Source organism: Hyaena hyaena, unplaced genomic scaffold (assembly GCF_003009895.1).
Source record: "Hyaena hyaena isolate Hyena2069 unplaced genomic scaffold, ASM300989v1 scaffold_283, whole genome shotgun sequence".
Classification (NCBI taxonomy): domain Eukaryota; kingdom Metazoa; phylum Chordata; class Mammalia; order Carnivora; family Hyaenidae; genus Hyaena; species Hyaena hyaena.
This window is the reverse complement of record NW_024080916.1, coordinates 845,017-862,879: the sequence shown is the minus strand read 5'-3', so window position 1 is coordinate 862,879 and position 17,863 is coordinate 845,017.

Sequence of the window (17,863 nt, the reverse complement as noted above, 5' to 3'; positions counted from 1 at the left end):
ATCACTCAAGAAGTATTTGCTGAGCGCATTATGTGCTGAGTGCTGAGAAAAAAAACAAATACCATCCATAACGTATATCATGGTTTCTGCCCTCAAGCAACTTGAAGTCAAATAAGAAAATTAAAAAAAAAAAAAAAAACTAACCATGACACAGAGAATGGAATTCTTATTGTCAGAAGATAGAGATACAGCAATTACCAAAACAAAAAGAGAGGAAGAAAGGAAGGAAAGAGACGTTGATTCAAAGCTGATGATTGTCCTGTAAAAAAGGCAAACTTATGTAAATTATTTAAAACAAAAATAGCAATGTAACAAAAGTTTTCTTTGTCTAGCAATTCTACTTCCAAGAATTTATTTCAAGGAAAATATCAGATGTGCAATAAGTGATGTATGCCTTAAGAGGTTTCCTACAGTTTTATGTGCAATAATTTAAACTTAATTTAAAGAAGTCTAAATGTCAAATAATAGCAAACTAGTTAAAAATAGAGCAATCTTAAGATGAAATATTATGCAACTATTAACACTGTGTTTGAAAATGAATCATTACCGTCCCTCAGCAATCTAGAGTTCCCTCCTCTCTTCCTTTCACAGCCTCTTCACCAAAGATCACTGCTAATTATGATTCCCTTAGAAAATAACTACAGCTTCCAGAGCACACACTCCCACTAATCAATTCTTTACGTTTGCCCTCAAAATAGATTTCCTCATATTTTCTACTTTTGGCTTCTTCTACCAAAATTGATACTAGTAACTCAGCAAAAGTCAGGAGAGGTCTCCCTAGTTTCTTCCCACAGGCCATGGTAGTTACTGTAGTTGGTTTGTTTGGGGTGAGATCTTTATAAGTTGCAACAGGACTTTATGTTCCGAAAGTTTAATTGCCTCTATATTTGTCAAACTGCAACCATATCTTCTGAATCTGCTTGTATGTTCTGAGTATAATCTTTAGCTCGAAGTTTCACAGCTTAACGCAATATGATTGCAACTATGCAGTGTCCCTTAAGCGATATATGCTATCGGTTGTCTCTGGTGCAAGGCTTAGGTCGGCCCGAGCACAGCAGGTCTGGCCCTGGTCTGCCACAGTGGAAGGGCTTAAGGAGCGGATACTGGACTTTATGAGTGTAGTCAGCAGGTAGAAGGACTATGTACCAGTGCCCTGAACTGATACAAACCAAGACATCTTGATTCTGGATCTTAGAAGATGGTAAGAGTTTACGTCTGCCCTGTGATTCTTTTAGTAGAAAATACAGCATTAATGTGTTAAAAATTAAAATAAACATTTTCTGTGAATTCTGTACATATATGGAGGAGTATGTGTGCGTGAGAGAGAGAAAAAGAGAAAAGGATAGAGAGAGAGAAAGAGGGATTGAATTAAATGAACTGTAACATTTGGTGACAGTGGACCATTTTACTGTTAAATGCTAGAGGAAAAGAAAGATTTCCATTTATGTACAAGAAGCCATCATGGTGTGGAAAAATTAATAGGGAGTTATACTGGAGCAGTTGTAGCAATGGTTAATTAATCACTAGAGGATTTAAAGAATCATGTGGTCTGGAAAATAAGTGTTTCAACACAGCTAACTGTGACATGCGGCAAGATAAGTCTTTTGTAGCATGCACCTGCCTGCATGATATAACCCTCAGATCAGCAGCAGCCAGTGCCACAGGCCCCCAGCTGTGCACTGCCATCAGAAGAGGCAGGCAGTTTCACTGTACCTTAGAACTTCTAAGGCTTTGGGCCTTGTCAGCCATAGTAAGGAAGGAGAATCCTGCTTTATACCACAGCTGGACACCCGAGTAAATTTCCTCTGGAGTTTTCTTCCACTTCACAACCCAGGACAGCACAGAAATAGCCACGCCTCTTATTTAGGAATGATTGCTTCGCCGGGCACAGTAGCAATAGTTCAGGCACTGACTTTAGGGCATGCTGATCTCAGGCATTACTAAAGAGATAGCTGTGCTACAAGGTGCTCTCACTAGAGCTCATGCCAGTGGGGATAGATTCCAGCACCAAAGGACTTCCCTATCATCCAGCAAAAGCTAGACTCCAAGAAGGTTTTGTAAATACATGTATGTGCACCTTGTGGATATGAATAATAGAATTCTTGTGGATATGAATATTAAAGAACTATAGGAAAAGACCAAATAACATGTTGAAATCACAGACGGGGACCTGAAATTTGTAATCTGAGGTGACTGACTTTGTACCCTTAGGCATCTGATGCCTGCCCTGTGCTAATTGCATCCATAATTAAGTATCTTTCTACTGGATAGTGATTCTTTGAAGAGGGTTAATAAGAATCATATTTGTCCTCTCAGTGTCTCATTGTATTTATGAAAACATAATAGATACTCAGTACTTCTTTCTTTAAAGAGAAGCTTTTCAGTGAGTTAGAGCACAGGCCTAGAAATGAAATACCTTCAGGAGAGAGATAACACAGATGTGTGAATCTATGTTGTGTAATAAAAATGGTGAGACTAGTGTCAACTTAGAGCAGGCACACCATATTATTACTATATAACAGACCATCCCAAAACTTAATAGATAGTGGTTCTGTAGGATGTCAATTTAGTCTGAGCTCCTCTAGGTAGTTCTTCTGCTGCCAGGTCCTGTGTTCACACACGCACTCCTCCCAAAGGTACATGGAAGCTGATTGTCCTCAGACAGCCTCCACACATGTATAGTGTTCACTGCCACAAACACAGGTTATGCTTCTTCACTAAAAATAAGCAAGTTACTGCGTCTTCATGTGGGCTCCAAAAGCAGCCTCATGTTTGCTACTGTCCTAAAACAAGTAGATTATACATCTTGATGGAAAGAACTTAAAATTTTGTGACCATTTTTGGGGTGCCTGAGTGGCTCAGTTGGTTAAACAACCTATTTCACCTCAGGTCATGATCTCACGGCCCATGGGTTCAACCCCCACATCGGACTCTGTGCTGACAGCTCAGAGCCTGGAGCCTGCTTTGGATTCTGTGTCTCCCTCTCTCTCTGCTCCTCTCCTGCTTGTGTTGTCTGTCTCTCTCTCTCAAAAATGATGTGTTAATTTTTTTTTTAAATTGTACCATTTTTTTCACTGTATCATGAAAAACATTCAGATTTTGAAATGTTTTAGAAATTAAACACCCTTCTCCACATGTGTGACCATACTCAGCTTCTGGCCTCTGCTAGAGGGGCTTAACACCTCTGCTCTAAATAATCATGATTTTTTTAAAGAACCACTCAACTGAGAAATTTTTGTCTCAGTATAATTTCAATTTCTCTTGATATACACTGAATTATAAATGCACCCTTTTGCATGGCCTTTTAGTATTTCAGTTTCTAAGCCTCTTCTTTTTAATTTTTTTAAATTTTTTAATTTTTTAAATATAATTTGTTGTCAAATTGGCTTACGTACAATCTTAAGCCTCTTCAGATGGCACCATGAGCAATTGCTCAGGTCTTACTGTGAATTTCGCTTTATAATGAATGTCATTAGAGAAATGTTCGCTTCCCAGAGTCTTGTGCCAAAATATGTGACTTCTGTACTTCTACATACAGTTATTCCCCAATACCATCTGTCTGCTTTATAAAAATGCACAAGTGAAAATTTTGTGAATCATCATAATTACTGTTAATAACTTACCTTTTAGCCAACCAGGAAAAGCACTTGTTCAATCATGAAGAGTTGTACACCTGGTAAAATGAATGACAAATCAAATAATTGGGTATCATTCTATACTTATATATTTTTAAAAATACTGCATTTAGGATACATTCCAAGTTCCCCTTGCTTTTTTAATCTGTTTGCAATTCCAAGGAACTGTACAAAATATTCTAACGTGATTTAGCAGATCCTATGCACTTTAATTTTCATTGACTAGTCATCTCATTCCATACCTTCTTTATGAAACTATTATGGCATTTCAAAACCCTCATCAGGAGATAGGGCTACAAGAGAGAACAATACATTCAATAGTCTATTGTTTTTTCTTTTTAAAAGATAATCTGTTATTTTTCACTATTGAATACATTCCTGTGTAGCATACTATTTCAATTTAAGAGTTCATTAAAATTGACACATGAACCTATGTAATAGATTGTCAAGTGGAAGTATGATCAAATTTTCAAGTCTTTAGTGTATATATTACAACCTATGCTTTTTTTAACATTCAAGACATGTAGACTCTAGAGAAAACACCTGTGAGTTTCTTGCAGTCCATAAATTTCAGTTTTTAAAACATTGTAGTATATAACTATCATAAATAACAAAGTACATGCAATAAATGAAAAGTCCCGCTGCACAATGAAGCATTAAGTGAGGACTCTCATTTTGAAAAGGACCCATACCAAAAGAATAATCTAAGGATTAAGAAAAAGCGGCATTAATATATTTAACTTAAGCTTCAGGGTAACTGAGTTAAGAGGGGCTACAAATTTTAGGAATGTTTTATATTGTGTTAAATGGAGTTATAGGCTAATTCAACTGAATAGAAACAACCCATGAATGTGCCTGGCTCTCTAAGAAGAGCTGCCTTCAACACTGAAAATGCTGGGAACCAACATGGTGATTATAAATTAAGCTATATCCTACTAAAGGCATGAACTTTTATAACTCAATAAAATTACTTCTCCTTAGCAAAACTTAAGATGGGATTTCTAACTCAGAATGTTTTTTGTAAAAATACTGCAAGGTATGGAAAATTGTAAACTCCTGTAGAATGATCTATATATTCTTACTTATAAAGAAAGAAAAATTTAAAAGAAGTAATGACATGTCAGATAAAGGCTTAGTATCCAGAATCTATAAAGAACTTATCAAATTCAACACACAAAAACAAATAATCCAGTGAAGAAATGGGCTAAAGACATGAACAGGCACTTCTCCAAAGCAGACATCCAGATGGCCAACAGACTCATGAAATGATGCTCAACGTCACTCATCATCAGGGAAATACAAATCAAAACCACAATGATAACCACCTCACACCTGTCAGAATGGCTAACATTAACAACTTTAGCAACAACAGATGTTGGTGAGGATGTGGGGAAAGAGGATCTCATTTACACTCCTGGTGGGAACGCAAACTGGTACAGCCAAAAAATTAAAAATAGAACCCAACAACCCAGCAATTACACTACTACGTATTTATCCAAGGGATACAGGTATGATGTTTCGAAGGGCCACACACACCCCAGTGTTTATAGCAGCGCTATCAACAATAGCCAAAGTATGGAAAGAGCCCAAATGTCCATAGATGGATGAATGGATAAAGAAGATGTATATATATACAATGGAGTATTACTTGGCAATCAAAGAAAAAAAAAAAAAGAAATCTTGCCATTTGCAACTATGTGGATGGAACTAGAGAGTATTATGCTAAGTTAAATTGGTCAGAGAAAGACAAATATCATATGACTTCACTCATATGAGGATACAAAACAGATGAACGTAAGGGAAGGGAAGCAAAAATAATATAAAAACAGGGAGGGGGACAAAACATAAGTGACTCTTCAATATGGAGAATAAACAGAGGGTTGCTGGAGGGGTTGTGGAAGGGGGATGGGCTAACTGGGTAAAGGACATTAAGGAATCTACTCCTGAAATCATTGTTGCATTATATGCTAACTAACTTGGATGTAAATTTTAAAAATAAATTAAATAAAATTAAAAAATAAGTGTGACTAAAAAAAGACTAGTGTAAATGTGGTATAAATGCAAACTGGCTTTCATAATGCTCTGTCCTTGTACTAATTTTCATTTTCTTTTCTCCTCATGGTTCTGTTATTCCTCTCTATTATACACATGCTCATCCATGTGCCCTTGTCTCTGTATTAGCTTTGATACCATAAAGCACAGAATTCTCAGGATCATTGTCTTTAGTAATTCACAAATCAAACTTAATAAGTCAGAAACAAAGATTTAGCTGATGAATGTTTAATTGTGTGTGTGTTTTCTTCCTGTGCATAGGGTGCTCTGTGTACTCTATGCAGTGACAGAATTATTAGACATACCACTTGGTTTACTTTTTGCCAATACCAATGCACATGTCTGAAATGGTTACTGCAAAATGTTGCTTATTGCTTCAGTGTGGGGAAAAGGGGAATTTACAGACCTTTCTGCCTTTGATGGAAAAAAATAATACCTGTACCTGTACCACATTACTCCTGTGTCATTGTTATCACCTTCTATTTTCAAATGCCATCCATCTGAGCTATCATTCTCCAGCTAGGGAGGCTTTTCTGAGGTTTTGTTATATAATGGCTTTAGGTCCACTGATATTAATTACAGACACATCAAACACATATAAACCCGAATTATCAGGATTCTTCTAAAACATCTTTTATTCTCTTTTATTTTCTACTTTGAAAGAGATTTTGAGGGAGGGATGCACATACACTTATAACAAGTCTTTACAAGATACACTGCTGGTTAGATATTAGGTAGACCGTGAAAATGCCTTCTGAGTGAAGCAGATTGCTCTTCATATTGTGGGTGGATCTCACCCAATTAGCTGAAGGCCTAAATAGGAAGAAAAGAGTGGCTGCCCTTGCATGTAAGAGGAAACTTCTCCAAATATCCATCGACTGATGAATAGATAAAGAAGATGTGGTATATACATACAGTGGAATATTACTTGGCAATCAGAAAGAATGAAACCTTGCCATTTGCAACACTGTGGATGGAACTAGAGTGTATTATGCTTAGCGAAGTAAGTCAGAAAAAGATAATCATATGATTTCACTTATATGTGGAATTTAATAAACAAAACAGATGAACATAGGGGAAGGGAAGCAAAAGGAAGGTAAAAACAGAGAAGAAAACAAATCATAAGAGACCCTTAAATACAAGGGAGGGGTTTTGGGTAGGGAATGGGGTAAATGGACAATGGGCACTAAGGAGGGCACTTATTGGGATGAACACTGGGTGTTTTATGTAAGTGATGAATCACTAAATTCTATTCCTGAAATAATTATTACACTACATGTTAACTACTTTGGATTTAAATTTTTTTTAAAAAAGTTTAACAACAACAACAACAACTAGAAACTTCTCCCACCTGACTTTCCTTGAGCTGTGACATCATTCTTTGCTTGCCTTTGGACTTGAACTGAAATGTCAGCTCTTTTTGAGTCTTAAGTCTGCTGGTTTTTAGACTAGAACTAACCCATCAGCTCATCAGCTATCCCAGTTTCCAGTTGGCCTACTGCAGATTTTGGGACTTAGTACCCTCCATAGTTGCATGAATCAATTCCTTATAATAAATTTTTTTCATGCTATTATGGAGGCTGACATATCCCAATCTATATATTCTAATCTATACATTTATATGTCCCAACCTATACATAGATATCTATCCTATAGAGATATACAGATATCCATCCTGTTGCTTCTATTTCTCTGGAGAACCCTAATACATTCTCTGATAAATTATTCACATAAAAAATAAAAATAAAATAAACAATAGCTTGCCTTCTGCTTGGTGGACAGAAAATGTACTCCGTCTTACATTTACATTTTGCCTTAGTCACACCTCACTTTTCTTACACTAATATTGTAGTATCCTAGAGATTTTACTCTCAACAAAATTAATTATATGCAGAGAGCATTTGTTGGTAATGAGGATTACAACTGAGAATAGTGTTTTTGGATCCAAATAGCAATAATATGTGTGTACATATTATTATAGGGAGAGGGAGGAAGAGAGAAGACTAAGGAGAGAGGAGAAAGAGAGGACAGAGAGAGAAGAGAAGAGAGTGAAAAGAGAATATACTTGGGTAGATACACATGGTGATCTGTGTATAAGCAGTATTTCCTTTAGGTCACTAATGTTGGCATTTTCTAATGATTTTTTGGTGGTTAAAACAAAACAAAACAAAACAAAACAAAACAAAGCATAGTAATGTGGTCTAACACTTTTTTTGGTACCTACACCTAACATGGTGTAACACTGTTTTTCTTCATATATACCTACCTCTTGACTCCTCTTAGGTTGCTTTCCCCCTCTCTCTCTCTCTTTCCCTCTCTCTCTTTTCCCCCTGAATCTGCTATTTAATAGCCTTCTGGGTTTCATACAGTTAATTAATGATGAGTATCAGTTTCCCAAGTGATCTGATTCAAATACCCCTTATGTAAAGTTCCAAATGTACTTTTACAATATGTGTACTCCAGGGTGTCACAAACTTTGCCATGCAGTCATCAAATTTTCCAGTGCCTCTTGAGAAATTCTATTTGATGAACAGCATGTTTGCATCATTATCATATTCTGCCCAAGAGGAATTTATTTCATCAACTCTCTTGTGTGGAAAATGAGGATAATATAAAAGTAATGGTACCATAAGAGTAAGGAAAAAAATTCCAAGAACAACAATTAATTTTGAGTAGTATATTAATTAGGTGCAAGTCTCTTTTTCTTCTTTTTTTTATTAACTCATCACCAGTCTGCAAATTAATCATTCTAATGGTCTAAGTTGAAATAAAAATGACATTACTGATTTGCTGGACAAAAGAAGGACATGGAAAATCAGACAGCATGCTAACAGGAAAAAAAAGAATTATTACCTCTTAATATTAAAAGAGTTAAAGTAATGTTTAAATTGCTTTTTATTTACTGATTATTATACTGATATAGTGCTTTCCATAAAACATATATTTTGTCTCATTTGATCATAAAAATTACTGTGAGGTAACTTTTGTTGTCTTCATTTTAAAATGAACCAGGGCTCTAAGTAGTTAAGTGATTTGAGGTCACAGATTAATGATCAGAGATCCTTCATTTTTAAAGTCCTTTTAAGAATTTTCAGCTACTCAGATGCAAGACAAGCTGCATCCATGAAAGGAGAATGTCTGCTTAGAATAAATAGGAAGTAAGGTAGTACTTGGAAAAGGAATGGAATCTAAATTTTGAACACCATGTATGAGGCAGTGGATTGGATATTTCATATTTGTATTTAATGATTGAAGAGGGAGTAAATAATATAACTTTGGTAACAGTATTACCATTTTTACTTCTGTTTTCCTTTCAGAAATATTAATTTTGAAAATAAAAGAAATGAAAATTAGCTATAATGTCACTATTTCAAAGAAATAGAGCTATTGACTATTTTTTACTTTTTCCTAAATTCATTCTATCCAAATGTAGTGAGCCTATGTAAAAATAAATATGTATATGCATTTAACAAACTGCTATTTTGATTTTGCAAATTCATCTTTAATTTCATGGCAGTTTAACATAAAGAAGGATTATTAAAAAGTTAGATTAAAAATAGAAACAATGAATATCACCGTTAAGTTTTTACACTGTTAGTCAATTTAATGCATTAAGAGGAGAAAATTAAGATGGAGTTAAAAACATTTTTTTTTTCAGACAGTGTGGATGTTTGACTCAAAATCATATGTACATTAAATGAAAAACTTTTAAAAAAAACCTGCAAAAACTAAGGAAATTGACAGAGGGGAAGAGAAAGGGAGAAGGGGTGAATTAACTGAAGAGGATAAAGGAGTACAAATTTCCAGTAAATAAGTTATGGAGATATAAAGGACAGCATAGAGAATATAGTCAATAATACTGTAATAATTATTTATGGTGACAAGTGGTACTTAGACTTATCATAGTGATCATTTCATAATGTATATAAATGTCAAATCACTATATCATATACCTGAAACTAATATAATATTGTATGTTAACTATACTTAAGTGAAAAATTAAAAGATTAAAAAATAACCAGTGTTTGGGATTGAATTAAAATATGTTAAATTTCTAATCCTTGGTACCTATGAATATGCCCTTTGGAAATAGGGTCTTTACAGATGTAATTAGTATAAATGAGTTCATACTGGAGTAGCATGGGCGTTTAACCCAGTATGTCTAGTGTCTTAATAAAAACAGGAGAGAGACACAAGAGATGATGGCAATGTGAAGACAGATACACGATTGGAGAATGCCACGTGATGATGAGGCAGAGTTGAAAGTGCTGTAGCTACTGGGCAAGTAACACCAAGGGGTTCAGCAGGCACCAGAACCTAGGAAGACACAAGGAAGGACTCTGTGTTTATATTTACATTTACATATATACAAGCTGTGATAAGAAGTCAATGTCCTTAACTTGATAAATATCTTTAAAAAATTAAGGTGTACATCATTCTTATTAATAAAAAATTCAAAACAAATAATAAAATCAGTACAGTCTTCAAGATGCCTATTAAAATATCTAGTATTCAAAGTTATAAGTTCTAGGAAATATGATGAAACTATTAGGCAACAAATGAGAACTAATACTGGAGAATCACAACCCCAGGTTTCAAGATACATTACAAAGCTGTAGTAATCAAAACAGTATGGTACTGGCACAAAAATAGATGCATTGATCAATAGAACAGAGAGCACAGAAATAAAGCCATGATTATATTTGGCAAATTAATCTTTGACAAAGAAGGCAAGAATATGTAATCGGACAAAGTCTCTTCAACAAATGCTGTTGGAAAAACTGGACAGCAACATGCAAAAGAATGAAACTGTACCACTTTATTACACTATTCAAAAAAAATAAATTTAAATTAGATGAAAGACCTAACTGTGAGACAGATAACCATCAAAATCATAGAGGAAAATGGAGGCAGCAACCTTATTGACATCAGCCATAGCAACTTCTTACTAGACACATTGCCAGAGGCAAGGGAAACAAAAGCAAACATGAACTATTAGAACTTCGTCAAGATGAAAAGCTTCTGCACAGTGAAGGAAATAATCAACAAAATTAAGAGGCACCCTACAGAATGGGAGAAGATATTTGTGAATGACATATCCGATAAAGGTTTAGTATCCTAAATCTATAGGAACTTATCAAACTTAACACCAAAAAAAAAAAAATAATAATAATCCAGTTAAGAAATGAGCAGAAAACATAAATCAACATTTTTCCAAAGAATACATCCAGATGGCTAATAGATACTTGAAAAGAGCTCAACATCACTCACCATCAGGGAAATACAAATCAAAACCACAAGGAGATACTACTTCACACATGTCAGAATGGCTAGAATTAATAACATTAAGAAACAGCAGGTGTTGACAAGGATACAGAGAAAGGAGAATCCTCCTGCACTGTTGGTGGGAATGCAAACTAGTGCACCCAGCCTGGAAAACATTATGGAGTTTCCTTAAAAAGTTAAAAATAGAACTACCCTATGCCCCAGCAGTTGCGCTACTAGGTATTTATCCAGAGGATACAAAAATACAGATTTGAAGGGGTATGTGTACCCTGATGTTGATAGCACCATTATCAACAATAGACAAACTATGGAGAGAGACCAGATGCCCACAGACTGATGAATGGCTAAAGATGTGGTATATAATATATATAACTCAGCCATCAAGAAGAATGAAATCTTGACATTTATAATGACATGGATGGAACTAGAATGTATTATGATAAGTGAAATAATGGAGTCAGAGAAAGACAAATACCATATAATTTCACTTAGACTCATAGAGAACAGAGAATTGATGGAGGGGATGGATGGGAGATAGTTAATGGGTGACAGGTATTAAGAAAGGCACTTGTTGTATTAAGCACTAGGTGTGATATGTTAGTGACGGACCACTAAGTTCCACTTCGGAAAACAATATTACACTATATCTTAACCAATTAGAATTTAAATAAGAATTTGAAGAAAAAAAAGTTTAAGCTGGACTCCCCACTTGAAATAATTAATCCAACAATACATAGGATGGATTAGGAGAATTATTGACACAGACAATTGAACGATAATAATTTATCTCAAATACTTACTGAAAGAAATGGGTGTGATATATAAATAGGATTGGCTATGTATTGGAAGTGGTGGTAAAAAGAACAGTTAAAGTAGAAACTAAGGTTTTGGGAAAATGACTTGAGATAACTGTGCTACCCATATTAGTTTTTACAAACTTTCCTGAAAGGATTCTATAAAGCTGTGGTGGATAGAATCATGGTGTTGAGTAGTATTGTGGTTTAAACAAACAAAGCTCCTGGTGGAGTCTGTCGGGTTTTCTATGTAGAGTATCATGTCATCTGTGAAAAGTGAAAGTTTGACTTCTTCTTTGCCGATTTTGATGCCTTTGATTTCCTTTTGTTGTCTGATGGCTGATGCTAGGATTTCCAGCACTATGTTAAACAACAGTGGTGAGAGTGGACTTCCCTGTCGTGTTCCTGATCTCAGGGAGAAAGCTCTCAGTTTTTCCCTGTTGAGGATGATGTTAGCTGAAGGCTTCTAATAGATGGCTTTGAGGATGTTTAAGTAGGTTCCTTCTATCCCGACTTTCTCTAGAGTCTTTATTAAGAAGGGTGTTGTATTTTGTCAAATGCTTTTTCTGCATCTATCAACAGGATCATATGGTTTTTATCTTTTCTTTTGTTAATGTGATGTATCACATTGATTGATTTGCGAATATTGAACCAGCCCTGTAACCCAGGAATGAATCCCACATGGAAAGAGCCTAAGTGTCCATCAACAGACGAATGGATCAAGAAGATGTGGTTTATCTATACGATGCAATACTACATTGCAATGAGAAACAATGAAATCTGGCCATGTGTAGCAACATGGATAGACCTTGAGGGTGTTATGCTGAGCGAAATAAGGCAGAGAAGGACAAATACCATATGTTTGCACGTATAGGAGGATTAGGAGGAACTTAACGGAGGACCAAGAGGGAGAAGAAGGGGGGAAGTAGTGGGGTAGAGGGAGAGAGGCAAACCATGAAAGACTCTTGAATACTGAGAACAAACTGAGGACTGAGGGGTGGGGGGGAGGGGGGAGATGGGCATGGAGGAGGGCACTTGTGGGGATGAGCACTGGGTGTTAATGGAAACCAACTTGACAATAAAATATTTGTAAAAAAATGAAAAAAATTAAAATCTCTTTTGTAAAGGCAAAAATAAAATGAAATAAACAAAGCTGTCTTTAAACTCTAAGATACTAATACTATGTGTCTGATAGTATCTTTCATCTCCATCAAATATACTTGTAGTCACCTTTTGTACATTTTTTTCTACATCTGCCTTCCCTCTTTCTTGACACTTATGTTTTTATTTTATTCCTATTATCTAATATTTCTAACAAGTTACCTTTTATTATCCAGCTCTCTTTACGTATCTATTTTCCCTGTTTGACTTCTAATATTATGATTTTAGGGATCATGTTCTGTTCACTTTTGTACTTCTAATGTTAACTATGAACACTTTGAATTAAACATTCTCACTATATTTTTGAAAAATTGGCAAACTGTCTGAATAGTAGTATCCTTACTTATGAGGTTAATTTTCCTTCATTTAGAAAGTTTTATTAGACTTTGCTGCAAGTTTCAGCCAATCAGGAATAAAGCAAAAAAAACAAAATCCTATGTAATAAATTCAACCTCTTTTATTTTTATTTAAATGCACTTATTCCAAAAACATTCTATTACTAATAGTAAACCATTAGTTAACAGTCTGTTCTGGAAATATTCTCAGCATAATTTAAAACTTAAATGGTAATTTAAACCTTTAGGAACCAAATATTCTTGGAATATTTTATAGTGGAATAATCTTGAAATAGTTCAACTAAGTGATGTAATTATATCTTTTATACTTTATACATTTTAAAATTTAACTAAAAAATATTTGAAATTAAAGAAAAAATAATCTAAACCACTAGCCAGTTAAATTTTCACTAAAAAATAGTAATCTTTGTCATGTCGGCAACTTCTTTCTGAGTGGCAGAGACATTTAGTAAATTTCAACTGTGTCATGAAATGTTCTCATATTTCTCCAGGCAATCAGCCTTCTGTGGAGTCTCCAGTTGTGAAGTATAACACAGAGATGTGTCATGGAGAGTTGTGACCCTGTCCATCCTGTGGTACGAGCTCTGTTATTAAATAATGAGGAGTTTGGGCCTCCATTTCTGGGACAAGATTAGAATGGAACACTTAGTCTTTCCAAATCAATTACAACTAATTATACTCAGATTCTTTTTTATATAAATGTAATTTCCATAGATCAAAATAAGCAAAATGATATTTATAATGTCCTTAGTTACTAAGATATTCAGATTTATACCAAAATAATTAGCACTTCAATAACACTCTAAAATGCCTCTCAGCACTCTTTTTTTGTTTATATGAACTTTTAATGAGGAACAATAACTGAGCTTTATTGATCAGTGAGAAGGGAGTACATAATTTTTGTTTTATATTTTGAGGGAAGCAGGTGACACATGTTTGTTATGCTGTTTCTTTGAGGTCACAATGACAATTAAATTGATTTTAAAATATATGAATGTTAAAAGCAGTAGCTCTTACACCAGGAGCAATATTTTGATCAAAACTATTGTTACTTCTCATCTACAAGTAACATGTCTGTCTTCATGGTGTCGTTTAACTTACCACGTGTGAATTGTCATATTTGAGAGGACAATCCTAGAATTCCTTAAAATGTTTAAAGAGAAGATAAAAGTTTATTAGTTAATCAATTATAGATATTAATGAGAAGTGGACTAAACTTGAGGACCAAAATATAAACAAAATTCTTAATACTTTTTAAGACTTAAAAATGAGTATAAATAATTAAAAAAAAACAAAGAAAATAAAGTAAGTTCATCCTTTATGAACACAATTCAGGCAATTACATAGAAATTGGAGATCAGAATGTCTATACAATACAGTGCAAGACAAAGCAAGTGAGCCCAATATTCTCATCAGTATAGTGAGGGGCTGTACTATTTAATAACTTCTGGAGTTTTGGCTCCATCTTTTATGTTCTCCAAAAATTAAAATAGAAGAAAAGAGAAAAAAGATTAGTCCTCCTTTTTCTATTTTTTGATTGATGTCAGTAGCTATTATGGTAACTTTATACTTTATTATTCTTTTTTAGAGAGAGAGAGAACACACTCAGCAGAAAAGGGCAGGCAGAGAGAGGCAGAGGGAGAGAGAGAGAATCCTAAGCAGGCTCCATGCTCAGTGTGGAGCTGGATACAGGGCTCTATCCCATGACCCTGGGATCATGACCTGAACCAAAATCAAGAGTCAGACACTCAACTGACTGAGCCAAATAGGTGTCTCAATAACTTTATACTTTAATCTAAAATTGTCACAGACTGTTTTTGCATGTTCTTAGTCCAAACCATAAAATTCTCTGTCAATATAACATTTCTCTTACATATTGACAGCAAGTGTTTAGCTGACAAATCCAAGTAACAATCAAATTCCATTAAAAAATTTTAAGCTATTTGCTTTGGCTCCCCCTTATACTTCCATGGGCACTAGCCAAAGGGCATGTATTTTCCCTAATTTGGCAATTTTGTTCTTACAGTGTTATTATTTACTACTCTGTACTAAGATATGTATAGGAGTTTTTGCAACTCAAATGGAGATTTGGGGAGCATTTTAATTTTTTATTTTAAATAAAAATCTTTAAATAAAAATCTGGAATCTTTTTGGCCACCTTAACTTATTGAAATAGCTTTTTCATGGCACATCTAATGTCTTTAAGCACTTTAAAAATATCTTTAGTAGGGGCGCCTGGGTGGCTTAGTCGGTTAAGCGTCCGACTTTCGCTTGGGTCATGATCTCGCGGTTCGTGGGTTCGAGCCCCGCGTCGGGCTCTGTGCTGACTGCCAGCTCGGAGCCTGGAGCCTGTTTCAGTCTGTGACTCCCTCTCTCTCTGACCCTCCCCTGTTCACGCTGTCTCTCTCTCTCCTAGAAATAAATAAAACATTTAAAAAAAAAATATCTTTAGGCATTTCAACTCTTGAAACTCCCTTCCATATCTCCTCTGATAGTGAGGTCCTAGACCAGAGAGCTTTTCTGTTTGCTAGCCCACATACCTATAGTTCAAATAATCTCATAGAATATGTGGAAGGAGTTTTATGTGCCTCAAGTGTGCCTCTTTTTGTTCACTGTTTTGCATCTGGAAAAGCAGTTCTTGTAATGACTCCTTGCTCCTTCATAAGGAATATGATCGTTATTTAGGTAGCCTTAGTAACCTTTTGTTACATAAGACATTAGGGAGACTCAAGCCCCTCCCCAGGTTGTTCAAGAGCTATTCTTCCCCCAACTTTCACTGAATTCTCATTAGGAGATGGGAACATGTAAACCAACTAGATTTCATAGCAATGACACAAAAAAGGGTCACCACACTCATCCTAATTGCAAGGGGGTACATACCACGTTCAGTCCAAGTAAAACAAGCCCTGAAATTCACTGATATAAGGCATTCCAGGAGGTGACATTTAAGAAAGTTATCTTCTCTGAACTAATCCACTGACCCAATGATAAAGTTTTTAAATCAGCTTTAAGGGCTTGTGAACAGGGTAAAAATTTTAATTTTCTGGTTAAAAGGAAAGGAAAACATTTAAGAAATATCAAAACCTAGTCATTGTGTCAACTTGGAAAAATTTTTAAATTTACAAAAACTATTCCTAATAGGTTATGATACTATGTATCTAAATCAAAGCAATATCTGTGAAGTTTAAATATAATTCATCAGATTTCTTTATTATCCTGTTTTTATTTTACTTAGGTATCTACTTTTTACTTAAAAAATAAGGCTTTTTAAAAAGTATGTGTCAAAATATTTATTTACCAGCAAGTGCTTTTATGTATATTGCCATTGTTTTAAGAAATAAAGAGCATTAGAATTATATATGGATAACATGTTTGTCAGAATGAAGAGAAACATTTTTTTTTACATTTATTTATTTTTGAGAGTGGGGAGGGGCAGAGAGAGAGAGAGAGAGAGAGAAAGAGAGGAAGAGAGAGAATCCCAAGCAGTCTCCATGCGCAGGCGTGGAGCCCGTTGTAGGGCTCAATCCCATGACACTGGGATTATAACCTGAGCTGAAATCAAGAGTCAGATGCTCAATAAATTGAACCACCCAGGTGCCCTATTAATTTTGTTTTAAAACATAGATTTTAGGGGTGCCTGGGTGGCTCAGTTGGTTAAGCATCTAACTTTAGCTCAGGTTATGATCTTGCAGTTTGTGAATTTGAGTCCTGCTTGGGCTCTGTGCTGACAGCTGAGATCCTGGAGTCCACTTAGGATTCTGTGTCTCCCTCATTCTCTATCCCTTGCCCACTCACAATCTGTCTCTCTCCCTCTCTCTCAAAAATAAATAAACATTAAAAAAATTAAAACATAGATTTGGTTTGTTGTTCATTTTTAAGAGCCAAATTGGTGTCTATTGGGGTTTTATGAAATGCAGTTCTTTATTTTGGACCTTATTTTGGTGATTAAATATAAAATTAAGGATTTCTGTTCTTCCTGAATGACTTTAGAAATAGCACTTTAAATATTGTGTGCAGACAATGAGCATGAAGTAAAATTTATGATTTACACAAGTAAGGTTTTCAGAGTAATACCATTCCACATTGATATTCTGTTTTGTTGATAATTTTATTTAGGAAAAAAAGGGGAAAATTACTTTACATATAAAAGTATTAATCATAACATGCCTCTTACCCATCTTAAGCTTATGTAATTGAAAATAGTTTGAAAAAAATTCCAAATATCTTCAAAGTTTATTTATAAACTTCTGCACCAAAGTTCAGAAAAGGATACATAATCCAATACAATGATTTCCAAATTTCCGATGTATGGTCCTGTTAGTCTACTGGCCTGGATCCCACAGAGTTCTCTTATTTCTTCAAATAAAACCTACTTGAAATTTGTTTGTCTGTCCACATTAAAAACAGGCTTCAAAAACTTCTCATGACATCTATAGTAAAACTCAAGGGCTCATATCAAAAGTTATTTCTAACCTGAAGGCAAAGCTCCATTTCTAAAAAGATTTATTTCCTTGTAAAAAGAAACTGCCATTTAGCATTTCAGCGAGAATTGTCAGAGGTACTTCTACACTGTACTTCA